General features: G+C 40.8%; 1 protein-coding gene and 1 long non-coding RNA gene across 5 annotated transcripts in view; one reads left to right on the top strand and one right to left on the bottom strand.

The window, feature by feature from the left end:
• LOC144092129 (uncharacterized) overlaps positions 1-9,075 on the top strand; it is a 72,020-nt gene extending 62,945 nt beyond the window's left edge. The window contains exons 8-9 of one of the 2 annotated variants that reach the window (XR_013305982.1): positions 5,176-5,242; positions 8,804-9,075. This is a non-coding gene — a long non-coding RNA (uncharacterized LOC144092129). Of the gene's footprint in view, positions 1-5,175; positions 5,243-6,173; positions 6,286-8,803 lie in introns of those variants that run through there. The other variant, XR_013305984.1, reaches the window with a different exon arrangement.
• The window catches only part of ntrk3b (neurotrophic tyrosine kinase, receptor, type 3b), a 210,365-nt gene that overhangs the window by 43,154 nt on the left and 148,253 nt on the right, over positions 1-18,958 (bottom strand). The gene's annotated exons all lie outside the window — the stretch shown is intronic.

The following is an 18,958-nucleotide window of genomic DNA, read 5'->3' as shown; positions in this document are numbered from 1 at the left end:
TTGGGAATTTTTTTTATTTTTTAATAATTCGTTAAAAAAAATGGGTTGGTTACGACATTGTCTTCTTGGCCTTACTTGGCACAGCTGTTCAAGCTCTTTACATGACATTTCGAAACTCAAGCAGCGAACAATTAATTCTGCCTCTCACTTCACTACATTATTGATAGGTACCAAGAATAAAAGTACACATGAATAGAAACTTGAACCCACTTGAGCAATCCACCATAATGCTGAAAATAATTCTCCCTCGACAAATCAATGGACAGCTGCGTTTCTAAGTCTGAAGCTTTCTGTGCTCGAGTAAATACATTTGAAATCATGCCAAAATGTCGGGCTTGTGCTAGAAATGCGAGACTCAAATTCATTTCTTCACTCTTTGCGGAGGATTGGACATAAAGTGGCCGTAAAGCACAAGTATTTTACAAGATTTTGAACCAAACCTGCTAACAAAAAACTCTGATTAATGCAGCCGGCATAAAATTGGGATGAAAAATGGACAGTTTAGCCTCAGTGGAGCTCTATTAAGTGACATTTCTTTTTCACATTTCATTGGTTTAGATTCAGAAAATTTGAAAGATAACGCCAATAAAAAAAGTGAACTACTATATCTTTTTTTAATAGCATTCTTTAAGTTTTACTCCCACTTCTATTTTTTAATGCCATTTATTAAAATGGGCGGCCCAGTGGGAGAGTGGTTAGCACGTCGGCCTCACAGTTTTGGGGTCGAGGGTTCGATACCATGTTGGTCTTCGCTGTGGGAAGTTTGTATGTTCTTCCCAGGCTTGCGTGGGTTTTCTCCAGGTACTCCAGTTTCCTCCCGCATGTGAAAAAGTGGTTAGCACGCTAGTCTTGTAGTTCTGAGATCGAGGATTCAAGTTCCGGTGGTTCCGATCTTCTTGTTTGGGGCTTGGATGTTTTCTCCAGGTTCGTGTGGGGTTTCTACGGGTACTCCAGTTTCCTCCCGCATGTGTAAAAGTGGTTAGCACATTAGCCTTGCAGTTCTGAGATCGAGGGTTCAAGTCCCGGTGGTTCCGATCTTCTTGTTTGGGGCATGGATGCTTTCCCCAGGTTCGTGTGGGGTTTCTACGGGTACTCTGGTTTCATAGCTGGTTGAACACTCTAAATTGCCCCTTGCTAGGGGTGATTTGTGTTTTGTCTCATTGTGCCCTGCGATTGGCTGGTCAACGATTCAAGGTGTTACAATCTTCTTGTTTGGGGCTTGCATGTTCTCCCCAGATTCGTGTGGGGTTTCTACGGGTACTCCGGTTTCCTCCCACATCTCTAAAACATGCATGCTAGGCTAGCTAGTTGAACACTCTAAATTGCCCCTAGCTAGGAGTGATTTGTTGTTTGTCTCATTGTGCCCTGCGATTGGCTGGTCACCGATTCAGGGGGTCTTAAGTCAGCTGGGATAGGCTCCAGCACCCCCCACAATCCTTGTGAGGATAAGCGGTTTGGAAAATGCATGAATGACTCAATGAAAATGACTGTACAGTTGCGTCTCTGATTCCGAAATGGACATTGAATGTCATTTTTGGACACACAACCAACCACTTCCAACCCCAAAAAATGGAAAGAAAAAATCCCTGCGGTCTGGAATACATTTTGTCGAGTGCAATTGCTTCCGTTCCACTTCCTTGTGGTAATTATCAAAAAGCTTCTCTTTCAAAGGTAGTTAATTAGGCCTGGATTTAACTGGAGGACAAGAACAAGAGAAGACAGGAAGGAAAACTCACAGAGAGGCTTCTGGTTAATGACGGACAGGAGTCCAATTAAGTTCACATCTAGCGGAGTTGTAGAAAAATATGGAGGGTTTGATCATCGTGGGGCCTCATCAAAGAAATATTCACCCCCCCGTGAACAATACAACTCGGTGACAATGTCAAAACTACGGGTGGGAATCAAAGTAAACATTTGGGCTTAATCATCTTTTTAACATGTCTATAGGACTGTTTACATTGTTAGCAGGAATGTTGCATTGCAAAACACAGCTGTGTATATAAACAATTAATCTTTACTGTAAAAGAAAATAAGAATCCAAATGTTAAAAGCTAAATCATCATTAAATTATGGTTAAAAACTTTGATACAGCGTATTATACTATTGTTCAAATACCCAATTGTATGAAAATATATTTCTTTCCATTTCCTATTTTTGGTTGTTCTTAACTGGCCTGTTGAGTTTAATGGGACATTTACATATTTTTGTATTTGTGTTTCTCTTTTTATTCCTTAATTGGGTCTATGAGATTTTAATGTAAAGCATTTGGAATAAGGTTATGTTGAATTGTGCTCCACAAATATAGCTTGCCTAATAAAATATATATATATGAATATCGCCAACTATAACTTAAAAGAGGGGTGTCAAACAAAGCCGTCAATGTCACTGAAAGATGAGCATCCACAGCCAGTTTAAGTGAATTTGACACTACTAACTTAGCTCAAACATGCTATAAAAATTCATTTTCCTTATTATTAACCCCACTAATCATTCAAAAAAAGCCTCAGAACAGATAAGCAAATTTTCCAATCAAAATGACAGTTAAAACAAAAGTCAAATATTACATTTAAACATTTTTCATTCAACTTGGTGAACTGGCAAGTTTATTAGTAAAATCATTGTCACTGTATAATGATGTTCTGTTGTTTGTTTACATGCGTGTACGTTTACTCAGCTGCCGATCACGATTCCACTCCAATGGAAAATCTGCATTTCTTATTCATTTTAATGTATAAATGAATCATTTTCTCATCTTTTTACTCTGACCGACTGCAGTGTACAATCTACACGGCTTGGCCATGAAAGGGTTACACTAGTAGCGCAATTAGGGCACTTAATTACCAGATGCCACCACTGTGTGAAGATGCCCGCTGGTTACGCGTTAGCCTTTTCACCTCTCGGAGAATGAAAATAACTAAGCTGACACATGGTGTCACTCAACATCCCCATGCAACGGACCACCCCCGCGTGTCCTTTCCGGTTTATGCTGCTGACCTACTACTACAGGACAGCTTATATTTATTGTCCTGCGCAATGTAGACTATTGGAGATTTACGATCCGTGCTTTCCCGCAGCATTACGGCGCCACAAGAGGGAGGGATGGAGGAAAGACACAATTTTGAGGATGTCCCGTATCCATAGATCTGCCCAAAAAAGTGTGTTTTCTGATTTGTAAAGAAAACAATTCCTTATTCCCACAAGGGTCGTGGGGCTACTGGAGTGCATCAACCTTGTTCCTCACAAAATAATAAAACAAAAGAATTGTGTGGTGCTTGAAAGAAGATTGACGAGTCCAGAAATCTGTGACTAATTGTGGTTTTCACCTTTTCTTAACCAAACTGATTTAAAAAAAAAGACTTCTAAATATTGAATATTAGCTCCCCCTTTCAGGGCATTTTTTCATGTTTTCTAGGACCACAACAGAGGTGGTAAGTTCCTAATTCGTGAGTCTTCGACACTCATTCGTCCCCCATATGTTTGAGTGTGCATAACATAATTTTAACTTGTTACGTTGTGTGAATACGTCCGTGTATGTATATTTACTCAGCTGCCTCTCACGATTCCACTGCAATGGAAAACCTTTGCATTTCTTATTCATTTTAATGTATGGATAAATAATTTTCTCATCTTTTGCATACAAATATTTCAATAGTTACATTACTATACATTTGTCATTTTTAAATGGTGTAGGGCACAGGTGTCAAAGTGGCGGCCCGCGGGCCAAATCTGCCCCCCCGCATCATTGTGTGGCCCGAGAAAGTAAATGATGAGTGCCAACTTTCTGTTTTATGATGAAATTCAAATGAAGATTGTAGATTATTCCCTGTGTTTCCTCATTTTAAATCAATAATTGCAAACAATTTGTACTAATTTAAATGTCCAAAAATGATCTATCGATTAGCACGATCGAGAAAGCTGTCAATTTATTAATCGATTAATTTTGGCAGCCTAGTTGGAAGACATAACGGCCCTCCAGATGTAATTGAAACTACCACGTGGCCCGCGAAAAAAAATGAGTTTGACACCCCTGGTGTAGGGGCAATATTAAAGATTGTGTAACGAATTACGCTAATTCAAATATGCTTCTACTTACAAAATGACTTCTGTGACCAAGGCATTTTGTAAGTAGACGTATCATTGTATGTGAAATCCAACAAGCCGAAAGCAAATCGACATAAAAGTGGCGCCAGTTTGCATTCTCCTCCTCACAGTGAAAAGTTATTACGGAAACTCCATTGTGACATCGCACACCAACCCATTTGGATCATATAAAGACATGCACACATACCCGTCAGTGCACAAGACTTCATTCACCGTCTCGCCGCTCGAATTGGCGACGATTCCCTCGGCGCCAACTTGCATGTAAATATCGCTTACATTAACGCGGAGGCTTGACACCCGTGTGTTAGAATGCTAAACGTCAGAGCGAAGGGATGAACAGTGCCGTCGGTCAACGGCGAGGGAGAGGAAAAAGACGGGATAATGTCCGCGTTATACGAGGTGGCATTGAACGCTCTCAAAAGAGGCAGCGGCAGAACATCCACACAGTGGCGCGTATAAATATTTATGGCTGACTGACTGACAGCTACTGCATTGTGCTCCCAGGAGACAACATGTTTGCACATTGCGCAGGCAACACAAACACACACGTACCCGACACACGGCGCAGACGTGAGCAGAGCGCAAACTAGCGTGGAAGATTACGATTTTGACCAACAACCCTTCGGATCTCACAAGCCGCATGAACCAGATTAGGGAGGATGTTAAATCCTACGCCGCGAGCGGCAAAAATTTGCCACTGAAGTCACAGGAATCAAAATCCAAACTTCAAACAGGCATCAACAACACCCAATATACTCCCACATTAGAAAAAATAAATAAACTCCCGTATATTCACGACTATAAGGCCCACTTAAAAGTATTAAATTTTCTCCAAAATAGACAGGGCACTTAATAATCCAGTGTGCTTCATCTATGGAAAATAAATTAAAATGTGTCATTCATTGAGGGTGCGCCTTATAATGCAGTGCGCCTTATAGTCGTGAAAATACGGTAGTTAAATTCCCTTGTTTTCAGTGTAAATCGAATAGAAATGAATAAATTTTACGAACTTGCTTCCTGGTGAAGAGCAAAAATGGATTAAAACTTTTGTACTTTTTTTGTCTTATTTTACAGAGAGAAGGACTATAAATTGTGGCTCAGTGAAGTCCAAACTGCGGAATTCAGTAATGCACCCCGTGAGGTGAGTGGGTCCGTTAAATGGCATGCGAAAATGCACAATTTGAAAATGTTTCATTTGTTAACTAGTAATACCGTATTCTTATTTCTCCAAATTGTGTTAAATATTCGATACCAACATGGTATCGAACCTTCGACCCCAATATTTGTTTAAAATACCAATCAGAAACACTGCAAACTAAAGTGAAAGCGGGCGGACCTGCTTGACGTGCTTCCTATTTCTCTAGTGGCGTGTCTGCGACCAATTTGATTGGCTCAGCCCGAGTGAGAGAGCCCATAGGAAGGAAGCGAGGCAAACACGTGGAGGTCAATCTAATTGTAATTATACATCCGAGAGCCACACACCAACATAAATCACCCTTCACACCGCTCTGCCTCGTTGCCTTCACTCAAGTTCGTTACGCTCAACCGGAGAGCCAACGGGAACAGAAACACAAGCTTTCATGGTGGTAGAAGTCGATCCAAGTGACCACCTGAATGACATTTCATTCACCCCTCCCGGTCAAATGGATTGGACGTCTCGAACCATCGATGGTGGCAAGTTAGATCATTTTTTTCAGCCAAAAATAAAATGGTCCGGCTTACATTCGCACTCAACTTCAACTGACGAGGCCAGCCAAACTCCGCCCCCCAATCATAACGTGGACAGGTACAGGCTGGGAGGCGCAGTTTGGCTGCCCTTAGTCCGTTAAGGTTGAATGCGAATGAACCGGAGGGCGTTCATCGCAGCATACCAGACGAGACCACGCAGAAAAACAAGTTATATAGCAATATAGTAATATAACATGTCCTTACGATTCCATATTCCATATCCACGGATGCAGTAGTCAAAGTTCACGGATGGTGCACATTATTGATCGATCGAGAGTGAAATAAGTATTCCGAAGAACGCAAACAAGGATAAAAGCAGAAGCAGAACTGGATTGTGTTTTCAGGCAAAACACGTGGGAGGTACTACAGCAGAGAGCACCTATCAATCAACGTGCTGGGCCGATGTGGCATTTAGGGCTCGTGGCCAACACGGAGGGGAATATACATCAGGAGGAGGTGACTTCTATGTGCTGTATAACACAGCAAGGGCACACAAGTGGTGATAACAGGATATATTTATACCTACGGATACCCGGCCGTGATTGACGGGGGCATATTTATACCTTGGGTCGTTCTTTTAGAACTCCATCAGAAAGACTTTCGGGCTAGACTGCGGAGCCCAATGGCGGTGATTTGATCGGCGATTAAATGCAGACCAGTTCCTTCCCCGGGCGTCCATTCGTGACGCGACTGCGACATGCGGCAGGGGGCAGACGGCCGACAAGCTCTTCAATATGGAAGGCAAACATTCACGCAAAAGGCAAAACCATGCATATATACCGCATTTTCCGCACTGTAAGCCTTCGGTGCGCCTTATAATCCGATGCGCCTTGTATATGGATCAATATTGGTTAATCATTGTATGAAATCCTCTTTATCACAGCTCCATCTAGTGCAACGGTGTCAAACCCGGGTTGGTTCGCGGGTCGCATTAACGTCAACTGGAGTTCATATGGGCCGGACCATTATCGATATAATACATAAACATTTTTTTTTTTAATCGGATTAAAAGAACTGGATCAAAAGAACTGGATCAAAAGCCCTAAGTATTCAGTTTGTCTAGATGTAAAACAATGTTTATTTGAGCTTTTTTTCCTTAGTAAGGGAAATCATTTGTTTTTCAAAACAAAATATATTTTTTTAAAATAGAAAATATTTTATATATTTATTTTCAGATTTGACAAAAAACTTATTGAACTAAAAACAAAGATTTGATTAAAAAAATCTCAATCATTGATTTAAAAAGGGGAAAATCAGAAAATATAATATACATCTATAATCTTCATTTGAATTTGATGCTAAAACAGTCAGCACTCATGATTTACTTTCTCGGGCCGCACAAAATGATGCGGCGGGCCAGATTTGGCCCTCAGGCCGCCACTTTGACACCTGTGATCTAGTGGATGTATAACAATCCCGTACTATCACTACCACCAAAATTACTACTACTACTGCGTCTTATAATCCAGTGCGCCTTATATATGAAACAAATTTTAAGACATTCCATTCATTGAGGGACTCGAGTGCGGTTTATAGTGTGGAAAATAGGGGATAGTTTTTTTCCACATTTTTTGTTTTAGAAAAACAGTTTTTAATCAGTGCCTATAAAAACGGAACCCCACTCACCCCATTAAACCTGATTCAGGGGGACCCCCAAAATCATTTTTTTAAAATTCTCGGTATCTATTTGATACAATAAGTCAAAAGACATTGGCAACACACAACTAGAGCTACAATGTGATGTAATACCCCATGTCCAGAATTGGACAAATATATGAAGAGGCATTTTGAGTGCATTTAAAAGGTTCACGCTTGGACATTTATTCCGTAGATTTAAATAATTTCGGCCATTTCTTTACATTCTTGGGTTAATTGGTCCATTCAAACAACAGCTAACAAAAAAACATGAGTGAAAATAATGGAAGCTCCCCCCCTTAATGGTCAACTCGCCTGCATCTCTGAACCTTCCTGACCTCCGAGTAACCCACGCAGTAAAATTTTCCGACCCAGAACGCTGATTTGGAAGTAAAGCAAAAGAGGCGCAGTAATGGGTAATACGTACGCGTAAATACGCATTCGTTAGAAGCGGAATGGGAGTCCAAAAAGAGAGGCGAAATAAAAAGAATGCAATGTACACGCTTCTGAACAAATTGGTTTGATCCATTCGAACGCTTCATCCGTCTCAAACACTGGCGGAGATGTCAACTGAAAGCAAGAGGCTTTTCAAACGCAAACATCACAACATCTACCAAGGGTGACTCCGGTGGGCGCCGTTTTGGTTAAAAAAAATGCGACGAGCCGCCGCCAGCTGTCAATCAGTGTCATGTCCTCCGGGGGCCGTCTGCTAAATTTAACTTTGTCTGGAGCCAAACATAAACACTGAGGACCACAGAGTGGTGCTTAAAGAAATCTCAAAAGTGGTAGAGAAAAATAATGCGGGTTGTCTAATATGCCTCATGAAAACAAGGCGAAGCTGGCAACTAATGTAGCCAATCTCCCCAACGTCCCCCGTTCCATCCCCGCCTATCACCACCCAAAGTAAGAGTGCCAGAATAAATGAACGGCAATAATTTGAATGGGGACATCAATGAAGCGAGGACATGCTGGGAAAACACCGTAAATGGGCGTCAGACCACTCCCAAAATGAGCCACCAGTCAAAAGTTTTTACTCATTGAGATTAGGGAACATTAAAGTGTAGCGGTTCTAAAATATTTTGTTGGTGGAGGATACTAAAAAACGAAAACTCTTAGTTCCGGTGATAAAAAATATACTTTTTGTGGTATAACATGTCCGTTCAATATGCGGCTCGCGGGCCGGAAGTGGTTCGCAGGCTTGCTATTTCTAGCTCATTCATACTGTACTACAGAATTACATTCATTTTTTTTTCGACAAGTTTGCCACAAAACAAAATTTTTGTGAGTTGTGTAATCAAGTGCGCGCAGTTTGCCTAATTTCCTCTCTGCACATGTGTAGGTTTGTTGCCAGATGCAATTGCAAGATTTGCAGTGAGAAACCAAAAAGTCTGGACCAAAGAAAACGAACTATGGACTTTCCTGGTGTTAATACGCCTTAAGATACGTGAAATCTCCAACTTCTGGCAGGGGGTAAGCAGAAAATTTTAATTCCAACAACTTGCATTTAGTCATTCCAATGAAAATTAAGATTAAATTACAGTTAAATCAACCCAACACAACTGGTACCCGGACATTTTGTCGACGGACATTTCGTCGCCGGACATTTCGTCGACGGACCTAACCCTAACCTTAACCACTATCCCCTAACCCTAATTCTAACCACTAATCTTACGAATATTCCGTCAACGAACTGTCCGGCGACAAAGTGTCCGGTGACGAAGTGTCTGTCGACGAAACGTCCGGTCACAAACACAACCACATGATCTGACAAAACCAGCGATGCAATTCCCATGCAACCAGACAACGTCTCGCTTTCACTAAGCAACCACGGTTTTGCCCAAATAAACCAGAAATTTTGCAATTCATCTCCAACGCAGCCATGGTATATAAATACAAATATAGACAAAACCACAAATACAAACAAACCACCTCGCAACATTAGCCGTCAATCAACAGGTTTGACCCTACTGACTCTTTTAACAACATGCGCTTGAACTCCTTTCATTCCTTGAACTAAACTGCCGACAAGCCTTGTCATTTTGTCTCATAACCGATCGCAATTATGACGGCAGGATCAAAGATACGCACAAAAGAGCCTTTTTTCCACCCACATTGGGGGAGACAAAACACCAAACGAGGCTTCCTCTCTCTGTTTGCACTGATGAAGGCCTCGCGGGCACAGCCTGCTGATTGACAGAATGGGAATACACCTCATTTTTTTCCCATGGAGGAGAAAAGAGAGGCTTCTTCTTCTTCTACTTCTTCACACAAGACAGTGTGTACTATTAACCAGAGGCTTCCCTCCCGCTTACACCGGATTAGCCACATTACGGATTCTCTTTCAGTTTTTTGTTTATGGTGGGGGGTGCTGGAAGCAGTCAGCCAAGCGACAATTATACACCACGACACAGCGGGACAAGCACTTCATTTAAATAACACACTCTTTAAAGACTTTATCTGCTAATGCGCAAATACATCAGATGCTGAGTTCTTGTTGATCTCTGATTAGCCTGAGTCAATTCACTTGGTGATGTTGACTTTTGAATGGAAATCAGATCTGTTGCTTTATTTTTTTGACAAGAATCTCTATTGACCAGTAGACTGTGGGGGCCCAAATTTATTAGGTACAGTAATACCTTGAGATAAGAGCTTAATGCGGTCTGGGACTGAGCTCGTATGTCGATTTACTCGTATCTCAAATCAACTTTTCCCATAGAAACGAACTCGGAGAGATAGAGACACTATTTTTCTCTGGGCTTTTTAAAAGGAGCTGATCTAGGATTGTTTACTTTTGTCTCCCCTTCAAAATATTACAAAAATGAAGCACAAAAATTTCCTCAGAATAGGATAACACACAAACACTTTTCTTCGCACTACCCTTCATTGCACCTGCTGGCTTTGGACCATTATTTTTTCCTTAATTCTGCACTAATGCAAAAAACACGGAAAAAATGCAACGCTCCGCCCAGTGCTCGTAGATCGATCTTTACACGAGGGAGATGCAGCGATAAAGACAGTGCCCATGCTGATCTCATAAGCACCCTCTCGCGTCTCGGCCACCTGGCTGTCTTGTGTGCTCGTATCTCAAGGCAAATATCTGCTCAGAATTTTACTCTGATCTCAAATTGCTCGTACGTTGGGGCACTCGTATGTCAAGGTATTACTCTATATCGAATTTAAGACAAATCAAAGGTTGCAAGGGCCGGTTTGAAATTTTTCCACTTCATTTGTTGAGCAGAGAAAACGGTAAATTAAAGTAATGAGTTGTCAAACAAAATAATCCAGAAGTATAACGATACATTTTATATGCATACATTGTGACAACACCCGACTGGCGACCAGGTTAGGGTGTAGTGTGTCAGCTGGGATAGTCTACGGCACCTGTGTCAAAGTGGCAGCCCGGGGGCCAAATCTGGCCCGCTGCATCATTTTGTGTGGCCCGGGAAAGTAAATCATGAGTGCCGACTTTCTGTTTTAGGATCAAATTCAAATGAAGAGTATAGATGTATATTAAATTTCCGGATTTTCCCCCTTTTAAATCAATAATTGTAATTTTTTAATCATTTTTTTCTGTTTTTAGTTGAAAAATCATTTTGTTAAATCTAAAAATATATAAAAAAGCTAAAATAAACATTGTTTTAGATCTATTAAAAAACTGAATATTCAGCGATTTTTAATCCAGGATTATAAAAAAAAAATTAATATTATATCTAAAATGGTCCGGCCCACGTGAAATCAAGTTGACGTTAAAGCGGTCCGTGAACCAACCCGAGTCTGACACCCCTGGTCTACGGCAACCCTTACAAAAATGTGCGGTACGGAAGATGAATGGAAAAAAAATATGTTGAGTCATTTTATTGCTGCGGGGATTATGCTCGAGTTTGATGTCGAGATTTTTCTTGGCTCTGTAAATGCCACAACATCCTCCATTTTGGTTTATCGGAATTGTCTGATCTCATGCTTGGACGGGTCCTTCATCAAAGACAACATCTGTTAGCACAACAAATGTCACATCTCGACCGTCAAAAGACAAAAGCGCGACTTTAAAAGATGACGGCAGACGCGGGACTCTTATCTGACAATTCATTCGCCAGCTCTTGGGAGAATACCCACAATGCATTTTGTCCTACTGGAATATGCAAAAGATAAACATTCACTCCACTGAGCATTAATCATTGATTAAAACATGTTTTCCACCCTTTTTTTACACGGCGGAAATTGGATTGTGCCCCGTGGCACGTGCGGCAGGATCAGATTGCTGAGTTACGCTAGCTTGCTAGCGCCATCTTATCTTGGCCGCAGAACAGGTCCAAAAAAACATATTGCGGCAAGCGTTTGTTCCATGTGAAAGCCTTCCAAAAAACATAAAAAAAATCAGGGAGAAAAAAAGCCTTCGCGCTAACAGAATTCATTTGAGATAGCTTGATGCCTGCCTACTTCACAAACTCACTTTCTCTCTCGCACGCTGTCACACACAAACCTCCCTCCTCTCTCACACACACTCTCTCACACTCGCCACACATCACAGATCGGTGCATAGCAATCGTACCGAAGCAAGCTTTCTCACATGACCCAGAAAGTGTCTATCGCCGCCGAGACGCTCTTAAATCAGAGCGCAATTCCCCTCAGTGTTGGTTAAATCAAGTGTGAGTTCCCTTCTTACCCCCTCACACATAGATATATTTGATGTATACACATGTAACTCTCAACGATATGCCACACTGGTGTACATCATGCATGTGACATGATGTTAATTTACATCAACCTTATGTATTTATGTGAATGCGCCACGTTGCTAGTGCGTTAGCTGCTTAGCACCGTGACCGGACGTTTCGTCGAAAGACGTTTGGTCGACCGGACGTTTGGTCGACCGGACGTTTGGTCGAACGGACGTTTGGTCGAACGGACGTTTGGTAGAACGGACGTTTGGTAGAACGGACGTTTGGTTGCCGGGTTCGCTCGCTGTCAAATTATGACAGAGTTTACTGTTGATATTCTGATATTAGATATTTAGATATTAAACTCACTTTCTCTCTCATGATTATAATTTTGAGAGCTGGTTTCAACAGTAACAACCCGGCGACCAAACGTCCGGTCGACCAAACGTCCGTTCGACCAAACGTCCGTTCGACCAAACGTCCGTTCGACCAAACGTCCGTTCGACCAAACGTCCGTTCGACCAAACGTCCGGTCAACCAAACGTCCGTTCTACCAAACGTCCGTTCGACCAAACGTCCGTTCGACCAAACGTCCGGTCGACCAAACGTCCGGTCGACCAAACGTCCGGTCGACCAAACGTCCGGTCGACCAAACGTCCGGTCGACCAAACGTCCGGTCGACCAAACGTCTGTTCTACCAAACGTCCGGTCACGGTATTTATGTGAATGCACTACGTCGCTAGTCCGTTAGCTGCTCAGCACGGAGGCCAAACAACTTATTTTACAGCACCGAAGACATGTTGAACTTCTATTTTGCAAGTCAAATAATGTGATTTTCTGGAAAGCAAAGCCAAAACACTCCGGTGGGAACATGAGTTCTTTTGGTTTTCGTTATAAATGCACCCCTGGCTAGCAGGGTTTCTTAATGGCTAATAATAACAGACGGCTAAGAAGTAAAATGATTGAGATGAATTTTAACAGAGTCCTTTAAGAGCTTTTACTGCATTAACAGCAGACAGCCGCGAGTGAGTTTTATGATTGGATACAATAAAATACAAGCTTTTGTGTGTTAAATATGCCCTTTTAAAATACATGACAATCTGCATACAGAATGAATATAGTTAATAAAAAATGGAGACCCCAAAGCAAAATATTTTAGTCACGAGATAAAGAAGGGTTGTCTATCATGAGTAGACCCAGACAAGTCTCAAAATGCAGAAAATCACAGGTCGACCATTTCGAAAAGGCAACATTTTTATGAAATATTAATATAACCAGCCTAAAGTGGTGCAAACTGGTAATTTTGTGTCTTAAGTGGAATTACAAAGCCTTGAGAAACCAAATCTGCAAAGACTCAGATGGACTCATTCTAATTTGTCATTTTAAAGGTCAATTTGGCAATTTTAAGCAGCCCTAATTTTAAACATATACAATAATTCATACATTATTCCAAACCGCTTATCTCACAAGGGTTGTCAGGGGTGCTGGAGCTGATCCAAGCTAACAGGGTACACCAGTCAGCCCCAGTTTTAAAGGTACAGTACTGCTCTGAAATTTTAGCAAAACAAGGAAAAAATGCCTTTCTCTGTTTATCACTCACTCTCGTCTGTATTTCAAACTTTAATTCCATAACTACACCAATAATTTAAATTCCCCACCATACAACACTTCCGCCTTACGATCACAACTCCGGAACGGATCGATTTCGTAACTCGGGGGTCCACTGCATTAGCACTTGACGACCCAGACGCACCATCGCAATGGCATCTACTTATTACCGCATCATAGTCAGGTCGTCGCTGCTTCTTATTGCAGTTTTGAACCCGTAGTGCGGGCACACATACACACTACACACTGGTACTCATTACCTAGTGTCACAGAGACCGGGGGGATAAAAAAATGCGGTGACCCACGAGACTGTGACCTGTAAAATTGACATAATCTGCTGCCTTTGAGGAGCCAGTAATGACCTCTCATCACCGTGTGACACACTCTCCGTCTTCATTTCACACCCTCTTAGAGCAGCACAGATGGCCTTGGCATTTCGCTAACAGCATCCCAAGTCTTTCGCCAGCCACCATTCAGCTCCCATGCACCGCAAATTATTGGAAAATGCAAGAAGAGATTGCGCAAAGGCAGTCATCCCAACACCCCACAAGAGCAATTTTTACGTTAGCGCACCAGGGTCAGGGGCTGGTAACGTCCAGTATATCCTTGAGACTTTGCTCGTGCATCCCGTTATGATCATGAACACGCCAGATTTGCTATTAAATGGTTACAAGGGGACTGTTTTTTTTCAAATCTTTGCACAGTTCACCAGAGGATAAGACATGGAATTTGGCTCAAAACAGTCGACTTCCCGTTTGATTTGAGGCATTCCACCTGCTGTCCTCTGGCAGGCGCTACAGAGCCATGACAGCCAAGACAAACAGGATCAAGGACAGTTTCTTCCCAAGAGCCATCACCACACTCAACTCGAGTTCTGCACCTCAGAAGATCTAATCAAGACTTATCTTGTACTTAAACTCCATTGGCTGCTAACCACTTTAGTCACTTTTGTACTTAGGTACTTATGTGACCACTTATTCAGGTTGACTACTACTTATCTATCTATACGATCCTTCCTCCCATCCGCTGTCAGGCTCTTTAACAAAAGAAATGGCTGAATGTTAAGACCAACCGTATGTATAAATGTGCATCTATGTGTATGTATGTTTATATATATGTATGTATGTATATGTATGTATATGTATGTATATATATGTATGTATATATATGTATGTATATATATATATATATGTATGTATATATATATGTGTATGTATGTGTGTGTGTGTATGTATGTATATGTGTATGTGTATATGTGTGTGTATATATATATATATATATATATATATATATATATATATATATATATATATGCTACTGTTACAGTAGCAAAAGGGTGAGAATACAGACACTGGAAAAGACAATTTTGACATAAATACATAGCTAATAAATAAGTTAATGAATAAATAAATATGCCTGTTGCTGAAAAAAATAAAAAAAATTAAAGTCATTTTAGACATAAATAAATTGCAAATAAATACGTTAATAAATAAATAAATATGCGTGTTGCTGAAAGAATTTTTGTAAAGACATTTTAGACATAAATAAATAGCTAATAAATAAGTTCATAAATAAATATGCATGTTGCTGAAAAAAACAGTTTTTTTTCCCAGCAGCACGCATATTTATTTATTTATTAACTTATTTATTAGATATTTATTTACGTCTAAAATGTATTTTCTTGTGTCTGTATTCTCACCCTCTTGCTACTGTGACAGTGAAATTTCCCTAATATGGTTATCTAATCTATTATGTTAACTAATTATTTATTGATTATTTATTTTTATTATTATCTATTTATTATTATAAAAGCATTCAATTCAATTTCAGATGAAAAATCTTTTTTGTTGAGTATTCAACAATTACACGACCCTAAAAAGTCGCCCCCCTTAGTGTAACTTGTGCCATAGTTCAAACTTGGATATGTTTTGTTAGTCTAAAATTACTGTTGTCTATTTTCAACAGGATCTAAAAGTTAACCAAGACTTTTCTCCCTCTTTTTTTATGCATGGTGGCATGCTAATGTGCATTTTCATGGATTAACACTCAGGTTAATAAGGTGAGACAAGGGCTATGTAAGAACAAAAAAAAACCCAACAAAACACGACACAGGCGGCCAGCTGGGAAGGTTGGCCACGGCTGTCAATGCCGTCCTGAACTTTAATTCATTCAAATGAATTTTCTTTTTAATTGTTTTATCCTTGGTGCACCGTAACTCTATTAGCCAGCGTGGCACAGGAGAGATGAGATGCAATAAATATAGCGAGACGAAACGTGGGTTGAAAAGTGCACAGTGGGGCCCAGTGGGAAAGGGAAGAAAAAAAAAACACGGAGATGAATGAAGCAGATTGGAGTTGATAGGACGTGTGCGTGTCGCAGGCTTTTATGTTGTAATAAGTCCTCACACACCACAATCACACTCTAGTATACAACTATTGCATAATTGCTCCTGTTTAGAACAAAAACAAGTCTGTCTTGAAGGGGTAGGGAACCTGTGGGTAGGGAACCTGTGGCTCATGAGCCGTACAAGGCTCTTTTGATGGGTGCATATGGCTCTGCTAACCTGTAAGCTCAAATGTGGAACCCTCTGGTGAGAAAGCTGAGTACCAATAGGAGTGTCGCGTTGTACAAACGTGCTCTCATTGATACTCATTGATTAGCAATAGCATAAATAGCATAATAATGTTATTAAAAAAATTTAGAGACATGTTGTACTTTAAAAAGACAAAAAAACACATTCATGTATTTTTTTTACTGAATAAATGGCTCTCAAGAAATAAAATTTTAAAATATATATGTCCAAAAGGTTCCTGACCCTTGGTCTATCTAAAGCAGGGGGAGGAAACCTGTGGCTCACGAGCCATCCATGGCTCTTTTGATGGGTGCATATGGCTCTGCTAACCTGTAAGATCAAATGTGGAACCCTCTGGTGAGAGAGCTGAGTACCAATAGGAGTGTCGCGTTGTAAAAGCGTACTCTCATTGATACTCTTTGATTAGCAATAGCATAATAATGCTATTAAAAGAATTTAGAGACATTTTGTACTTTAAAAGTGTTCATAGGATAAAAAAGCACTTTTTTACGGAATAAATGGCCCTCAAGGAATAACATTTTAAAATATGCATGTCTAAAAGGTTCCTGACCCTTGGCCTATCTAAGGTAGGGGAAAGGAACCTACGGCTTGGGAGCCACCTGTGGCTCTTTGATGGGTACATATGTCTGTGAGCTAAAATATGGAAACGGCTGGTGAACCAATAGGAGCGTCATGTTGGCACTGAGGGGCCGACACTTAACTCTAGCGCCACTTTCATCATCATTAGACTCTGATTTACTTTCCCGGGCCACACAAAATGATGCGGCGGGCCAGATTTGGCCCCCGGGCCGCTACTTTGACACCTGTGCCCTAACTGCATTTTTTTAATGACAATATTACCCTACATACCACAAAAAAACCAACCTTATCGACTACACAACCATCAGTATAGACTGGAATTTACCACCTGAACCGACCAAGTGACCAATTAGATATTCCTACTTAGCGTGGAACAATTTCAAACAGTTTCCGGGCAAATAAAAACGTAAGTTCCGTCGTGGCGTTATGCGTGGAACGGCAATTCATCAGGTATGACTCGACAGGGCTTTAATCAAGATAAGGTAAAAGTTCTGAAAGTTGCTCTGCACGATTTTTGCTGCCTCACTGCGCCGCGCCAGACAGCCTTGAGGGGGCGACGGCCTCTTAAATGGAATCGGATTTCTCTCATTACAGTTGTTACTTTTTGACGACACTGTGGAGGGTCGGTAGACGGCCATTACTGTTAACCGTGATGCGGCCTCAGCGAATTTGAGAGCGCATGCCGAGACACGACGGCTACTAATAGCCGCACTTCACCTTTGAGGGAATTTGAGTGGTTAGTGCGTCAGCACCACAGTTCTGAAATCGAGAGTTCGATCCCAAGTCTGGATCATCCCGTGGGGAGTTTGCATGTACTCCCCGGGCTTTCTCCGACTATTCGGGGTTCCCTCCCCCATCCAAAAATCATGCATGCTAGGCTAGGCTAGCTGGTTGAACACTCTGAATTGCCCCTAGGTAATAGCGCGAGGGTGAATAATTGTTCGTCTCTAGGCTGCAGTACCACCCACGACCCTTAGGAGGCTAAGCGATACAGAAAATGAATGGATCTCCTAAATGTACATTTGACTTATCAAAAATATATACTTTCATTTTAGAAAAGAATATTCAGCGCCACTCAGTTGAGTAATTTAAACCTCTCCGACAATATTTCTTAACGTAAACTAGATGGCTTAGCAGTTACTGCAATTATGTCTTTTGTAAACAAGTCAGGGACATTTTTGCCATTATTTTGTTTTCTGTAATTCTTTTTTGTTTCCGGCCCCATACTAACACAATGTTATTTTATTTATTCCATTAAGTTTGGCCATTTTGATAGGGCTATATCAAACAAAAATAAAATAATTTTTCGTGTTGCCGGGGAAGTAAATTATTTTGGAGGACATTTGCTTAGTTGTACTTGAGAACGCACTTTAAATTTCTGTCAACTTAAAAACCTGGGAAAGACACCAAGATAGACATCATTCATTTTAGACATTAATAAATAATTTCCTTATAATTTTCTCTCATTTTTGTGTGTTTCCTCACATATTTCATACAAAATTTGGACACATTGACCAATTTTAAAGGTTTAGTTGGTAGTTGTGTGAGGACCGTGGAACGAATTAGAGAATTTACATATAAAGTACACTTCTACTTACAAAATTTTCAAGTTACAAAAAAAGTTCTGGAACCAATTAATTTCGTAAGTAGAGGTACGACCTTATTTTGCAATGACTTTTTATTGTAAATCGTCGCTTTCATCGAAAAGAGAAAACTTTCAATGAATATAAAATGGCTCGGTCACGATGGCTAATGATCTTAGCGCCGTTGGTATTAACTCATTTTGACAAAAGGGCAAGTCCTCGCCCCTCTGATTATGATTGGCTGCTGAACTTCTGGAAGGTACAATACACACAATATATTCTTGAAAAGTGGGTATCTGTATCCCTCAGTCTTTTTCTATCTATAGCTTTATCTAGCCATCTTAAGGTGTAGTGGTTCATTCGTCTGACTTTGGTGGGCCAGCTTGGGATCGATTCCCACTCAGTGGCAGAATGATTGTGCCTGCAAATGCTTCTGTCTCTATGTGCGATTGAGTAGCAACCAGTTAAGGGTG

Source organism: Stigmatopora argus, chromosome 2, assembly GCF_051989625.1.
Source record: "Stigmatopora argus isolate UIUO_Sarg chromosome 2, RoL_Sarg_1.0, whole genome shotgun sequence".
Lineage (NCBI taxonomy): Eukaryota > Metazoa > Chordata > Actinopteri > Syngnathiformes > Syngnathidae > Stigmatopora > Stigmatopora argus.
Note: the sequence above shows the minus strand (reverse complement) of the source record. Positions and strands in the feature narration are given on the sequence as shown.